Source organism: Apteryx rowi, unplaced genomic scaffold (genome assembly GCF_003343035.1).
Source record: "Apteryx rowi isolate R43461 unplaced genomic scaffold, aptRow1 scaffold_541, whole genome shotgun sequence".
NCBI classification, from domain to species: Eukaryota; Metazoa; Chordata; class Aves; order Apterygiformes; family Apterygidae; genus Apteryx; species Apteryx rowi.
The window spans coordinates 479010-493656 of NW_020450807.1; the positions used below are offsets into that span (position 1 = coordinate 479010).

At 36.5% G+C, this 14647-nt stretch overlaps 1 long non-coding RNA gene across 4 annotated transcripts in view; it reads left to right on the forward strand.

The window, feature by feature from the left end:
* LOC112973428 overlaps nucleotides 1–14647 on the forward strand; it is a 114284-nt gene that overhangs the window by 31515 nt on the left and 68122 nt on the right. The window contains exons 3-4 of one of the 4 annotated variants that reach the window (XR_003255978.1): nucleotides 33–150; nucleotides 12843–13557. This is a non-coding gene — a long non-coding RNA (uncharacterized LOC112973428). Of the gene's footprint in view, nucleotides 1–32; nucleotides 713–10882; nucleotides 11251–12842; nucleotides 13558–14647 lie in introns of those variants that run through there. The other 3 variants (XR_003255977.1, XR_003255976.1, XR_003255975.1) reach the window with 3 other exon arrangements.

Here is a 14647-nt window from a genome sequence, read left to right on the forward strand (position 1 = left end):
TCCGTTTCTCTGTTCTCTGCCATATTTTTCAGCAGTCCATAGAAAGTGAGTGCTGTGTGTCGTTGTCAGAGCCTGCCAGGCTCCGTATCGTGCTCCAGCAGCTGCACTCATCCAGCCACCCTCCGTCTCCCACATGAGTGAGAAGTCTCGGTAAGCGTGGCAGCGTTGGAAAAGGGGTGCTGGAAATGTCTTGTGCTACTCCGTATTTGTTCATGCATGCTGAGCTCCCCAGCAAGCTTGCTCAAAGAAACTTTCCAGTGCTCAGCATCGCAAACCCAGTTTTGGTCGTGGCAGTCAGACATGTTGTTGAGGTCTCTTACTTGATTAAAACAGTAGCTTCCTGGTTAGCTTTTTCATTCCTAATCTTTATACCAGTCTGAATAGTATTTTGGTAGTGTTTTGGCAGTATTAAGATTTGGCTATATATTGAATTTGGGAGCATTACAGTTCCATAAGAGTAGAAGTGAGACCTAAATGTGCTTTAGGAAATTCATTAATGTGAATATTTTTTAAATAATTAAAAGCTAAGATTATCTTTCTTCTCAAAGATCCCCATAACTGAACTTCATTTTGTGTGTGTTTATGTCTTTGTGTGTGTATTTAATGGCTAATGATGTTTTGGAAGGTATAATCTTAGCTTATTAAACTTATTTATTAAAGTTAGGTTGTATAAATCACTGATATCGAATGATTTTTAAAATGCTTCACAGTTTCAAAAGAAAGTTAAAAATAATTTAAAAAACAGATACTTTTGAGATTTTAAATGCAAACACTAACCATAGGTTCAAAACTTTTTAACAGAATACAATATTAATAATATAATATAATATAATATAACTATAATATAATATATTATATTATTAATATTGTATTACAATATTATTATATTACAATATTTATATTGTATTATTCTAAACTTTTGAAAAGTGTCATACTGCCTTTGAAAAAGATTCTGCTATGTTATAAGCATTTATTTATTTTAAAATTTACTTTTTCAATGATATGAACTAGGTAAGTGTAAACAGTGCAAAATGATTCAGTTTTCTTTTCCAAAACATTACTAAAATCCTGGCAGGCTTTTGGGGGGGAAGGGAAGGGAGAAAATGCTGGAAGAAAGAGAGGAAATATATTAAGAGATACTTTCTACTTCTAGACACCTAGAGAAACCCTGGACTAAAAAAGAAAAAAATTCTATTGTAATGCAAACTGTGGAAACAGCACATGAGTCCATTTTTTGCATTTAATGAGTTAGATCCTTAGTAAAATTTTGCTTGAAGGTATTACTAAATCTATTATATGAAAGATCTGTCATGATACAATACCTTACCTTAAGGAGAAAAAATTATATTTTTTCCTTCCCTCATTCATTACTTATCTAAGCTTTAACCTTTCCAAAATCTCCTGAGTTAACTTGTAGTACAGGCTTTTGTACAATGATTTATGTATCACATTATCAAATATTCAGAATAAAGTACACTTTTACTGAAATAATCCCTTAAGTCATTTTAGATTGTCTTTTTTGTAGTGTTTTTTTTTTAAGTGGCGAATGCTATTTTATTCACTAGTGAAACAAAAACACTTCTGAAGTCCATCATTTTACTAATGCTTCTTTGCAAGTAAGATGCTGAACTCAGCTGACAGATATGCATAAGCAAAAAATTGTTAAGGTTAGAAATAAGGCATTGATACTACCAGTATTGAGTTGAATGGTTACGGGCAGATAAAGGAGTTGTAATATAGGAGGTTTCACTTTTTGAACTGAGAAATGTACAGCCTAGACAGTGGTAGCTTTGACCAGAGGCAGGGGGACTTTGGAGTGGGTCGGAGCTGAGATCTATTAAAAGGCAAAATCTGATTCATGGTATCTGACAACGTGTAGACCCACAGACAATGGGAAGAAATTGGTGGAATTGTGATTACAGGAATATTTTTCAAACCACCAATTTCTGCACAGAACCAATTAAAAAACAAAACAAAACCACAATAACATATTTATCAGAATTAACATTCATCAGTGACAAATGGTTACTTCAAAAGTTTTGGTTTAAATTTTTAAATCAATTTTCATTTTTCCATCCACTGAAGCCAAATATGTACCTAATAAGAGGTGTAATTTCTTGTGTTGCAACTATTTAGTCACCAGAAGAAACCTCCATAAAGTCACATGGAAGATGAGATCATCCAGAAAGAGAATTCACTAGAAAAAATAGGAAAAGAAACTGATAGAACTACGGCTTTCCTAAAGCTCACCTTGCTATGGAGATTGCTGTAAAACTTACACAAAACATTTTGAGTATTCAAAAATATTTATCTTTAATTGGAAAATATCTAAATGTGGCAAGTAGACATTTCCAAATTGTATTTTATTTCAAACTTTGTTTTTTATGCAGTGCTGTCAACATTTGTCTTGATTGAACAGGAAAACAAATGTCAACGCATAGCAAACAATCATGGAGGTTAAAAATCCAGTTTTCATTAATTTTACCAAATCTTTTCACCTTGATTTTAGATATCTATTTCTAACCAGTGTCCAAGCCATGAAACCGAATTAGATGTTTTGCTGGCTGATATGACTGAAAAATTTGGAGCACCTGCGGTTTGGCTCATGTCTAATTACTGAGAGTTAGATGACAAATTCTGAAACACTGTTTCTTAACCAATGTAAATATGATATAAAGCCATTATGTTATTCAGACAAAGACTACTGAAGATAATTAGAAGCCTGACAGTTGGCTGAAGATACTTAATAAACAGTCACATCTTATCTCACTGGTAGAGGCCTATTATCCTTGCAGCTCCTGTAATCTGATTGTTCTAGTCAGAGTTCTTATGATCTTAAAGACAGAAGAGGCCTTTCTTGTTCGCGTGATAGGCTTAAGTAAAGAAACTAATGAGGTGTCAATATTCAGAATAAAATAGTAGCTTTAAGAAGAAGTTAAAATGTGAAGAAATTGGGTGTAACCCTTCACTGGTGCAAAACACATTCACTCTGACTTAACTGTGACTATGAGCCTAGGAGAAGTATGCTGGCTTACTTTAGTTAGGGGTTTGAAACAATGAACTCTGGCATTACTATGACAACTTACAGATTTCTAGGTTTTTAACCCAATAGTAGTGCTGTGTTCTATTTTAATAGCCATAGTAGAAGAATGGTAGAAATGTCATCAGCTTGCTTTTTGTTTTTTGTTTTTTTCTGTCTGAAATGTTTTAACTGATGTCTGGGAGAGATTTGGTGCGACTAGTCCCTATACGCAATAATTGTGAATCCTACTCTGAGACCTTTCTCTTTTGACCTTTCTCCCAGTGACCCAAGAAAAGCAAAACTAGACCAGAGTTATTTTTCTTTTAATTTCATCCACAGAGCAAGACAACTGAATTAACTATATATTTCTTAATAACATAAAGTTTCTGTAAAAGGTGCTTTGTAACAGTTCCCCATTTTTAACATACAGAGTGATATGATACTAGTTATCACTGTTATATTATTGTTATGTTGTCACCAAGATGTACGTGTCTGAACAAGTGAGGGCAGAAGCATCTAACTGTGTCTGTATGTGTGGATGGTTTTGGTTTTGGTTTAATCATTTAACATAAAAAAAAATCAACATACTACAAATCTGGCATGCTGTGTATTTTTTCTTTAGGAGGTTTTTTTTTTTTTAGCATTTTGCTGAATTGCTAATACTTGACTGAGAGCTCGTGCTGTTTCCTTGAAGGGCAAAGAAGAGGTTATGTTCACCATACATTTTATGAAGGGTATATTTGAATGATGAGAGTGTAATGAGCTTTGGGGTGGGATTCTTATTTAGTTTACTGGCCTAAAAATTTGGTTTCCTGTCTAATATAACTACACAGGCTTCTCCTATGTGGAGTGGAGAGAGATGCTTCTCTGGAGGGCAAGCGATGCATTACCCTTTGGGAGGCAGGAGGGAGGAATCCACACTCCAGTTTCTGTTCCCTTCTTAAGCTTTTCTTTTGGTGTGTGTACGCTTACTCCATCCAGCCCATATGTGCAAATCCATGTGTTCAACACTTATGTTCTTCCTCTTTAATCTTGATTTCATTGCTTTTCTGCAAAACCTTTGCAAACTTATATCCAATACAAATATAAATTTAAGCTCTTTAAAATATGTTGGAAACTTACATCTTTTTTGTGTAAATATAAAGCAAAGCCACAAGAAAACTGCATGCTAGATACTGGCAGTTCTTTGGGCAAGTGCATCACCAGCAGTCAGTGCCTCTGGAGCTAACCACATGATAAACACAAACTCAGCACATTTATTGTGTATCATCACACATTGTCTTATAAGTAAATCAAAGTGAAGGGATAATAATAATTAAAAAAAAAAGATTCTGCATCATATTTTGCCCCCATCTGATTCTGCATGTTAACATTCATATTCTGGCTATGAGTTGTGCTTGAAGCATGCTATTCTCTGTCTGTTTCCATTTTATCATGCCTAGAACATCACCTGCATTTTTTTAATCTTTGGACCTGAATTAGCCTTCAGAAACGCCTTCAGAATTTGTAAAACGAAACTGTTTTTTTTTTTTTTTTTTTTTTTTTTTAGGCTCCTGTCTTGTTTCCCACTAGTCTTCTGGGAGAAGGAATATTTCAGAATATGTTTCTGGAAATGTACTAATTTTTTGTGGTATTAGTGAAAACATTACAATTATATTTATTATGGCCTCTAATGTAGATTCTAAAAGATTACAGTTCCTGTGGAAAGCTCTATTAAGATTGAATAACTAAATGAGTAGATAGATGAACGCATGGTTGCATAGGGCAAATGAATCACTGAGTTTCTCACTACTAGAAGTGTTCTGAGCCTCCTCCTGTTTGAGGCAGGAAAATGCTGCTGCTGCCTTGGATGAGAAAGGTACTGATCATAAAACATATCGTACACACTTTGAGCTGTACTGAAGTGACTGCAGAAGCTTTAAAACACGTGAAAATGTTTTCCAAGGTGTGCCTACACTTTCAATATAATTATTGCTCATCCCTGTCCTGATTTCTATAACAGGTTTTTCTCCAGTGGATGATTTTGTAGCAAAGATTTATACAGTAGGAGATTTTTGTATAGAGGATTGTTTTAATCCAATAAATGGCTGTTTCTTCAGAGTTTGTTATGGGATTTTTTTGATGTTTTTTGTTGAAAACGTCTGTTTTGCTTGTTTGAGTATTGCTTTATCTTCAATGTTGGACCATTTAAGAAGATATCTGTAGAAATGCATTTGAAAATGAAGCTCTTTCATTAAGGTTGCCATTCATTTACATTTTCATGCTTCTTCACAGGTAGAGGTGCCAAACCTCTTTTAACAAGAACAACTATCTCCTGTGTAAGAGTGTAGCCTTGGGTAGGAATGAGCAAAGAAATTCATGAATCCACAGATATCTGGGAACTCCAGTTGAGATAAATAATCAAAAGCTTATTTGAACCAAACCTTATTCTCCCTAGTAGAATTCCATTCAAGAATAACATACCTACACTCAGGTGTCCAAATATGAGCCCTAAGTGTCTAGAGACCCATTCAGCTTACACTGTCAGACACTCACTCGGGGCAGGATTCAGCTGCTTTAAAGTCAGTGCCAAGTGTGTGATGCATCCCATTTCCAAGAGCCGTTCCAGAAGAGTGCAAGTCTCTTGAAGGTCCTGTGACATGTTTACCAGCCCTACATGCATATCTCAAATATATTTTGGGTATGTAGCTAGAAGCAGTTTTCAGAAGGGTGTTTAGTTGACTAGTCAGTAAAAGTAGCATTTAGTTGCCCGAAACTAAGTATCAAGTGCCATTTGAGAAGTACTGAAGACCCAAGATACTCAAGACATCTGCACAGGACTGGCAGATCTGACATGGACAGGTCTGCCGAGTCCCCATAGACTAGCATGTGTGGTTAAGGACTGAACCCTCCATCATATATTGAGATCATTGTTCTTTTATTTAGTGGAATCATCTTCTTACAGAAATGGTCTGCTAACGTTAGTTTAGCCGAAGTATAAATATTTACTGTTAGTTTGTAGTGTATCCATTGGTTTTTGTTTCTCACTGATGGGATATATTTTTGTTTGTTTCTGAATTCCTCTGGGGATTTCTCCATAAATCCCTATCCAGGAGGCTCTTTTGATGCAATACTAGAGGGTTCATTTATCTTGGGGACTGGCAGTAAGGGACAAGATTATGCAAGCAGAGAATGTGTGAAAAAATCTGTGTTGACTGTGTTATGGTCAATGTCTTGTTTATGGGTGAAAAGGAAACAGACCTTATATATGAAATCAAAAATTTATTGGTAGTATAATTGAAATCTTTACAGCCTAATCCAAGAATCATTATTAGTCTGGATCTAATTATTGCAGAAAAAGAAAGTATAGTTCTATACAGAAAAACTCAAAAAATAATAATATAGTTAAAGGTGTTATACACACACTCAGTTTCTATTCCTTTTCCTGGTGTTTTTCTCACCCACCCCCTGCTCCTCTGGTCCTAAGGCTGGCAGTCTCATTCTAGTGTTGGAGGTGGAGATGTTACAATGAGTGTCAACATCGGGAGTTCTTCACTTAGGAGAAATATGATGTTCGTGCTGATGTTTTCTTCTTCCTCACTCCAGGATCCACTTGGGGTCATTTTTATGTTTGCTAGCATGCTTTTACACTTTTGTTCTTTCTTCGTTGGTTTGCAGTTACATGTTGCACCTTAATTTACTATATATGGTGCCTTTTACATGTTAGATACTCTTCCTTTTTTTTTCTTTGTTGCCCCTAAAACCAGTATTATCCAGCTCTGGGGATGCATTGTTTTAATGCACTAAGGGTGAGTTGTTTCTAGCCGTAGGGTCTCCTGTGCCAAGGCTGTGTCCCATCTCTTATCATCCCATGCCTGTACTCTACCACATCCTGTGTCTCCACTTCTCAAGGCCTCTGCTATCATGCCAGGTGTGTATTTCCTTAACCAACTGCATTATGTTAGAGTCATAAAACCATTGTGGCGCCACACAAAGATAAACAAAACAGATTAACCACAGCCACCTGGTTAATTAGAAAAATGGCTCTTACTGCTAAACCAAGTGAAACAAAACCATAAACGGTTCAAGAAAAGTTTAGACAGAGCAAGCCTGTCAAGCCTCAGTCCTGAGGCCTTGCAAACTCACTACAAAGTCTGCAGCCTGTACTAGCAATGGCAATACTGTATTATGGGGCTATAGGGTTACTGCTGGAGAGAGACCAAAAGCTCATATTTTTCCATAGAAAACTGTATATCATTAATATAAATGAAAGATATTCCTTTTTCTTACAAACCTTGCCTTCCTGGGTATTCTACGGGCAAATGCAATGGAGGCAGCATCCAGGCAGACAGAAAGAAAGCCAGCCTGGTTCATACATTGGGTAACGCAGGAAGTTCAGAACACTAGAAAATATTTACTAATGGAATGAACACTGTGAAATGCAGTGCTTGTACTGCAAAAATAACATCCTCTGCTTCAAACTTGTGCAAAAATTCTGAGGCAGTACTTCATTCTCTGAAAGTGTAGAGATAAATTTGAGAAAGGTTTCAGTGTATCTGTGAGTAGTAGGGTGATTTATAGAGGAAATATTTCTTACAAGTAGACCTTCAACTTCTGTTTCAATGCTCTGTATTCCTGTTTCTCTCTGAGCAGCCAGAATTAACTGCTTTTCAAGAATAATTCACCAGTTACTTTTGCTCTGCCTTATATGTCTTTTCCTTTTAGAAAATAACTGTGATCTTCATTGTTAGATTGCGGAGCCATAGAAGACTGTTTTAAAGTGCAGAAAAAGCAGTTCTCTTATTTCTTAGTAATTAACAGAATCCAGGTCTTGTGCTGAGCAGATGAAACATTTTTTGCAGCAAGACAGAGTGCTGGAACATACTCGTCGTTTCCACCAGCTCCTCCTTAGAATTCAAAAATTGGTATGACAGGAATGGTTTTCAAGATTGTTTTTGTGGCTGTACTCCAGAGAAAATTTATATAGCTTTTGATTGAAATCATGGTTATCCTATAAAGTACTTCTTGTTGGCCTTTTATTGTCCTTGAGACTGCTGTCTAACTGCAGGTGAATCAATAGCCAGATATTGCTATGCTTGGAAATGTGCTTGACTTACTTTGTAGGCTGGTGTTTGTGTGACCATTCAAGCCACTATGTGGCCATGAAGCAGCCTCATTCCACTGCTGCTATTTCGATGTCTCTAGGAAGCATTTCTAGCAAGTACAGCGAGACGTTCTGAGAAACAACATAATCATCTGTTAATGCACTTGTCATTTCAGTGGCTTTCCCACCTCAAGCAGACTTTGGTTTTTAATCTTTACTTCATGCAGACTACAGATAGTCTTAGCATTTGCTGGAAGGGCAATATATATTCAAGGAAGAAAAAAGATTAGTTTTATTGTAATTGGTTTTCTTAGAGATGTGCCTACATTTCTGGGTCTCCTTCTGCCTGCCCCCCACACCCTCTGGCATGGGCACATGCACATTTCTGAACCTGATGTCCATGATTCTGGTGCAAAAGAAATGAAAGGGGTCTGAAGCAGCCCTCCTCTTTAGTTTTTTTATTGTAATGAAGTGCTCACACTGCTGCCTGAAGGCTTCCAGTCTGAACGGTCTGTGTATGCCTAATGAGCACTGAAGTACAAATGTAGACATCTACATTGTCACACCTCAAAGAAAGGAAACTTTTTTTTTTTTTTAATAAGGAAATAATTCATAGGAAATGAATTGCAAAGCATGCTGAAAACAGATCTTACTAAATTCTTCCCCTACAACAGGATTATCTCCAGGGGTTTTGTAGTGTGGAGATTTTGGGAAGAGCAGCCATGGCTGAAACAAAAATTTGCTCTAAGAGAATTCCTTATAAAAAGTTATTAACTATTCTATAGATCTTTCTTTCAGTAGAACATCATTCAGACATTAAACATTAAAATGCCTCTGAAGCTGCTAGATCTGAGTAAAACAGATAAGCCGGGAATCTGAACAGTGATTTAAAGTACCTTTCCCATTGACACGTTTAAAACACAAGGCCCTATCAGTTGTTAAAACCTTGTCAACAAAATACCATACAGACAATATTAAGAAGCACTTGATACTTCTGCAAAGCCATATACTTCATACACATAAACATGATGGACATCTTGTGACTATTATTACCAGACAGTTTTAATGCTGTCATTTTAAATGAGTGCAGCTTTTGTTGAGATGCCATTGCTTTTTATTTAATTAATACCTTGATTTTAAAGATTAGGATCATTCTGAAGCCACATTATTATTCTGTGCAGCAGCTTACTTGAAGCTCATTTATTTTCATGTCTGCATTTTTTTGGGGAACGTCAGTTTTGTTTATTCAAAGTAGATAAATCTGCCATGTGGTAAATGATAAAAGGGAGATGGTCAAGTCTGTTATGTTTCTAACCCTCTGAGTCCTGTCAAAGTTACTGTAAAAATGTGTGAATTATTTTGAAGGAAGGAGAGTTATGTGTTGTTTTATTTTGTGGAACACTTATGAATGCCGTACAGAATACTATTTGTCTAGAAATTAAATATGCCAGTGTACTATGCAGAAATGAGATTTTTGAATATAATATTTTGTGTAAAATGAAGAATGCTATTTATCATAATATTTGGCATTTAAATAGAACTTTTGAATCTCTAAGCATTCTATTAACATTATTAAGCAAGGCACATAACATATTCTTTGAGGTAAGCAATCCTACTTCCATTAAGTTAAGAGAAAGAGATAACAGCATAAAGACTTGGTGGTTAGTCAGAACCCTCATCATCTGTCTTTTCTTAGCTTCCTGCTTTGTGACCACATTTCTCCATTTCTTGAAAACAAATAGCATGTGCTAACATGGCAAAACAAATTTAAGATAAATTTATAATGGGTCACTTGAATAAGTAAAACATTAGGGTACACTCATTTTCTTAGTTTATGTTGCACCATGTGAAATAAAACGTTCTACAGACTACTGATAGCCTGGTGGGTAATGCTCTGTTAAATTAGTGCTAATAACAACAAGTATAAGCATTTAAAACCTGTATTCTTTTAGCTGAAGAAGAAATTTCTTAGCATAAAAAATAAAGGGCCCCATCATTTTTATACATACTTTCATTCAGAATAATACATATTTAAAATTAAACAAATTCTTTACTAAATAGTTCTAATGACTCCTAGATATTCCAGATACAGATTTCCAGAAGGTGGTGGCAAGGCAGATGCTTCTAGCACTAATTGTTAGGGTATAATGGATTTGCTATGACAAGCATGCAAAAACAGGAAGGAGACTGTTTGTTGGGACATCTTTGTCTCTCAAGACCGAGCTTGTCCTTGACCTCCTAAATACTTCTGATTGGCCAGGTGCCAGCATGGTCATGTTTATTTATGAATGCAGATTTTACTAAAGGAAATGTGAATTAATTTACTGCTGAAGTCAGTTATGTCATAGCCCAAACAGTTTTAGAACTACGTGTATGATTGTAAGAGTAATAAGTAGCTGCATCTCTGTAGTTTGCTCTGGAAGTCTAATTGGTAACGTGGGACACCGAGCCCTCAGTTCCCTTAAGAAGAAAAGCAAAATGAAGCCATTGCATTTTTTATTGGGGTGAGGAACACAAATTCAAATAAATTAGTATAAATGTCTCATAAAATTAATGCTTACCCAGAAGACACATTTTTCAATTGACTGTTTTTTTTTTAAAAAAAGGAATAAAAAGTCTTATCTAGTGATCAAAATATATGATAAGAACAGTAAGCAGCTAAGGACTTCTTATGCTAATAAAACTATTAATTCCTACTAAGCCTAATGTTTACATGCACCGGATTATAGACTGGAGCCTCAGAAATAAATTGAACAATGTGGTTCCCTTTTTAAAAGGTATTGCAGAGCCCTAGAGGTTATGGAATATCTCTGCATAGAAGTGTTATCTCAATATGAACTGAGAAATTGATGGTACCTTTCTACAAGAAAATCTGTGGCAGAGATTTTGAACAGGATCAACTTAATCGTCTGCCTTGCTCCTTTTCATACATAGTCCCAGGTAAGGCAGACTACTATGTGCTTTGAATTATGCCTTGTGAGTATTGAGATTTGAGAGTCTTTGGAGAAGGACTAATCTACTTCATCAGAACAAGGTCCCTTTGCATCCTTCCAGTGGAAATACGCTTCAGGCAATCCTTGTCAAAGTATACTTATATAGTTTAGGGATCTTATAGGACTTGGAATGAGTAGATAATCCAACATGGTATTCCTTGCTAGCCCTTTTCTGCTTTATTTACCTCTCCCCTTTTCTGCAGAGGGACCTTTTTTATATTCCTTGTAACTAGCACTAATGCTAAGGAATTGGAAGATTTTCCATCTTTTTTTTTTAATTTGGTTGGATCCTGGAAGAGATTTCTGCATCATTTGGCTCATACTAAGCAGATTAAGAATCAAACAAAGAATAAAAGGTTGGCACACAGTCCTACAGACTAGGCAGGATGACTTTATATATCTATATATATCTATATCTACGCACACACACACACATATAAAGTGAATGGAATCCATAGGAAAAGTAGTTTTGTCACTGGGTATTCTATCTACGCATCCATTCCACCAAAGACTTTTCTACCATGCTATGACCCAGAGTACAGTTTTATTCTGAAAAACAAAAAGATGTGAAAATGGCAATCTTTTTTCAGGAAGAGAACTGATTTGTTTGTATTCAGGATTATATCTATTTACATTTTGTAAATAAGCATTCACCATGTTATATCCTTGCTATCTCTGCATCTCCACAATCTTATTAATTCCATAGTTATTCTATAACTAAGAATAGTTTGAAGGTTGTATTTCATGCTTTTCATCAGTTGTTCTTTGTTATTGCATCATTATGTTTGTGCAGTCTTTCCAAATATGATTAGATTGTACACAGGTTTCACTAAATTGTTTGATGACTTTGTGACTTTCCATGAGAAGGAAATCTAGTGGGCATCCTGAAGCCCTTAGCCTTGAACAGATGAAATAGGGGGAAAACATTTTTAAAGACAAAAGAATGCAGTTCAGGAAGAAATTATTTTGACCAGCATGAATACAACCTCACAATATGCATTTTACAAAGTCACTTTTAAGTGTAGAAAGATATTGTGTTCTTTGGATTTTTTTCCTTTTTAAATAAGAGAAAAGAAAATCCAAATACCTTTGTGATTTGACTTCCCCTCAAGTTTCTTTAAATGAAGAGTGATAAATGTGCCTAGCATACCAGATATAAAATAGGTCTTTTTACACATTGTGGACCACAAGGGACTAAGATGTGACCCTAGACAGAGTCTCCAATGTAATAGAATTAACTAGAGCATACATGAAAAAGACAATAACAAATCCTATTCACTTCAAGAAAAGTCTTTGTTTAGCATTATGTTTCTAATGATGATGAATAAAAATGATTTTAAAATGACTTTCAAAAGGAGATGAATTTTTTTATATTGTCATGCAAGAGGTTTTTTTTTTTTAAAGCCTATAGAATTACCCTGACAAAATAGACAAACGTTTTCTCTTCATGGCAGTGTATTCCTAGTATTCTGTTCGTTGTTGCTTATGTTGTTTAATAACAAAATGTTATGTCTAAACTCATTAGTTTATTTTGAATCATATTTTTCAAAATGAACTGCAACAAAATGCTAAGCGTTTATGAACCATGTTTAATTAGCCCCAAATGTGAGGGCTTTTAGAATAACACTTTATCTTCTTGAAATGCTCTTTCTTTATAAAACAAGATACTCTGGACAATGTGTTTCTCTTTTTGGAATAACCATCTTATTATGTAATCAAATTTTTTTTCTTCCTCCTTTACAAGGATACGTTCTTTTCATGTTAGAATTTTCAAAGGAAGAACCACCTCTTGAGGCTTTGGATGCATCTGACTGGCTAAAACTGCTTGACTCCTGATTGCAGCACTTCACCCTAAAAGGTTTATCATCAGTTGTGTTCCCCGTGCAAAGCACATTGATCAGGCAATCACAAGCATTCAGGTTATTTCACTTCCATCACAAATGTTGCAATACCTGAATCTGTGGATTCCTCCACCATTTATTTCAATAGTTGTTTAAAAGGCCTAGTTTTAGTTTGTAGTGGACTAGCTATTCATACGTGATCAATAATGTTGTCCCATTTGATTGAAACCATACTTTCAACCACAGTAACTTTGATTTGTACATTGTTGAAATATATCCTTAAATTTATGTGATTTGATGTAACTATTTCAAGTGGACAGGCTACATCAGAAGCATATCCCTATGCGGGTGATAGTATGAAAACATACTGCCCCTCTAGAGGGCATTTTGCCTGAAACACAGACTTATGACCACTCAGGTGGTCATTATAATAATTCAGATTAGACCTAGAAGCCTTACTTCCCGTTCTTTCAAGATATAAATGCAAGTCTTAACACATCTGGGACTGGCCATTTCTGCCAATCACAACTGAGGGGACAACCTGCCTCTTTTCATCATTTGTCTGAAAGTGCTAGTTAACCCCTTGAAAGCAGCTCTGTGGAGAAGGACCTGGGAGTCCTGGTGGACACGAAGTCAAGCATGAGGCAGCAATGTGGCCTTGTGGCCAAGAAGGCCGATGGTATCCTGGGCTGCATCAGGAAGAGTGTTGCCACCAGGTCGAGGGAGGTGATCCTCCCCCTCTACTCAGCCCTGCTGAGGCCACATCTGGAGTACTGCGTCCAGTTCTGGGCTCCCCAGTACAAGAGGGATGTGGCACTACTGGAGCGAGTCCAGCGAAGGGCCACAAAGATGATTAGGGGACTGGAGCATCTCTCTTATGAGGAAAGGCTGAGAGAGCTGGGCCTGTTTAGCCTAGAGAAGAGAAGGCTGAGAGGAGATCTTATCAACGTGTACAAGTATCTGAAGGGAGGGTGTCGAGAGGATGGAGCCAGACTCTTTTCAGTGGTGCCCAGCGACAGGACGCGAGGCAACGGACACAATCTGAAACACAGACAGTTCCACCTGAACATGAGGAAAAACTTCTTCGCTGTGAGAGTGACAGAGCACTGGAACAGGTTGCCCCGAGAGGTGGTGGAGTCTCCTTCTCTGGAGATATTCAAGACACGCCTGGATGCAATCCTGTGCAACGTGCTCTAGGTGACCCTGCTTGAGCAGGGGGGTTGGACTATGTGATCTCCAGAGGTCCCTTCCAACCTCAACCATTCTGTGATTCTGTGATTCTTTGCTGTTGTTTTGGGTAAGTCTATACTTTTAGTCTTGCTGAGTTTTAGAAGGGCTGCACAAATAAAGCTTTGCAAAGGCATATGTCTGACTGTGCTTTCCGTAGTGAGTAGGCGGCAGTCTAATTTTATCAAGCAGAGTGCTTCCCAGTCTGGTAATTTTTTGGTGTTGGAGCAAATATTCTTCCCTCTTTGTTCAGCCTCCAGGGAGCTATAATTGCTTTCTCTCTCTTTTTTAATATTCTGTGTTACAAAAATCAGAACCATTATGGTTTGCAGAAATTAGCAAATGAAGACAGAAATGCTATCAGAGGGCATAAGGATTTGAGCAAAGAATATGAGGAGACAGAAAAGATACTGCAGGAGAAGAAAAGGGTGGGGACAGGGAGAGTTCTTTGTTTCTACTTATTTTTAGGTGGATGGTGAAT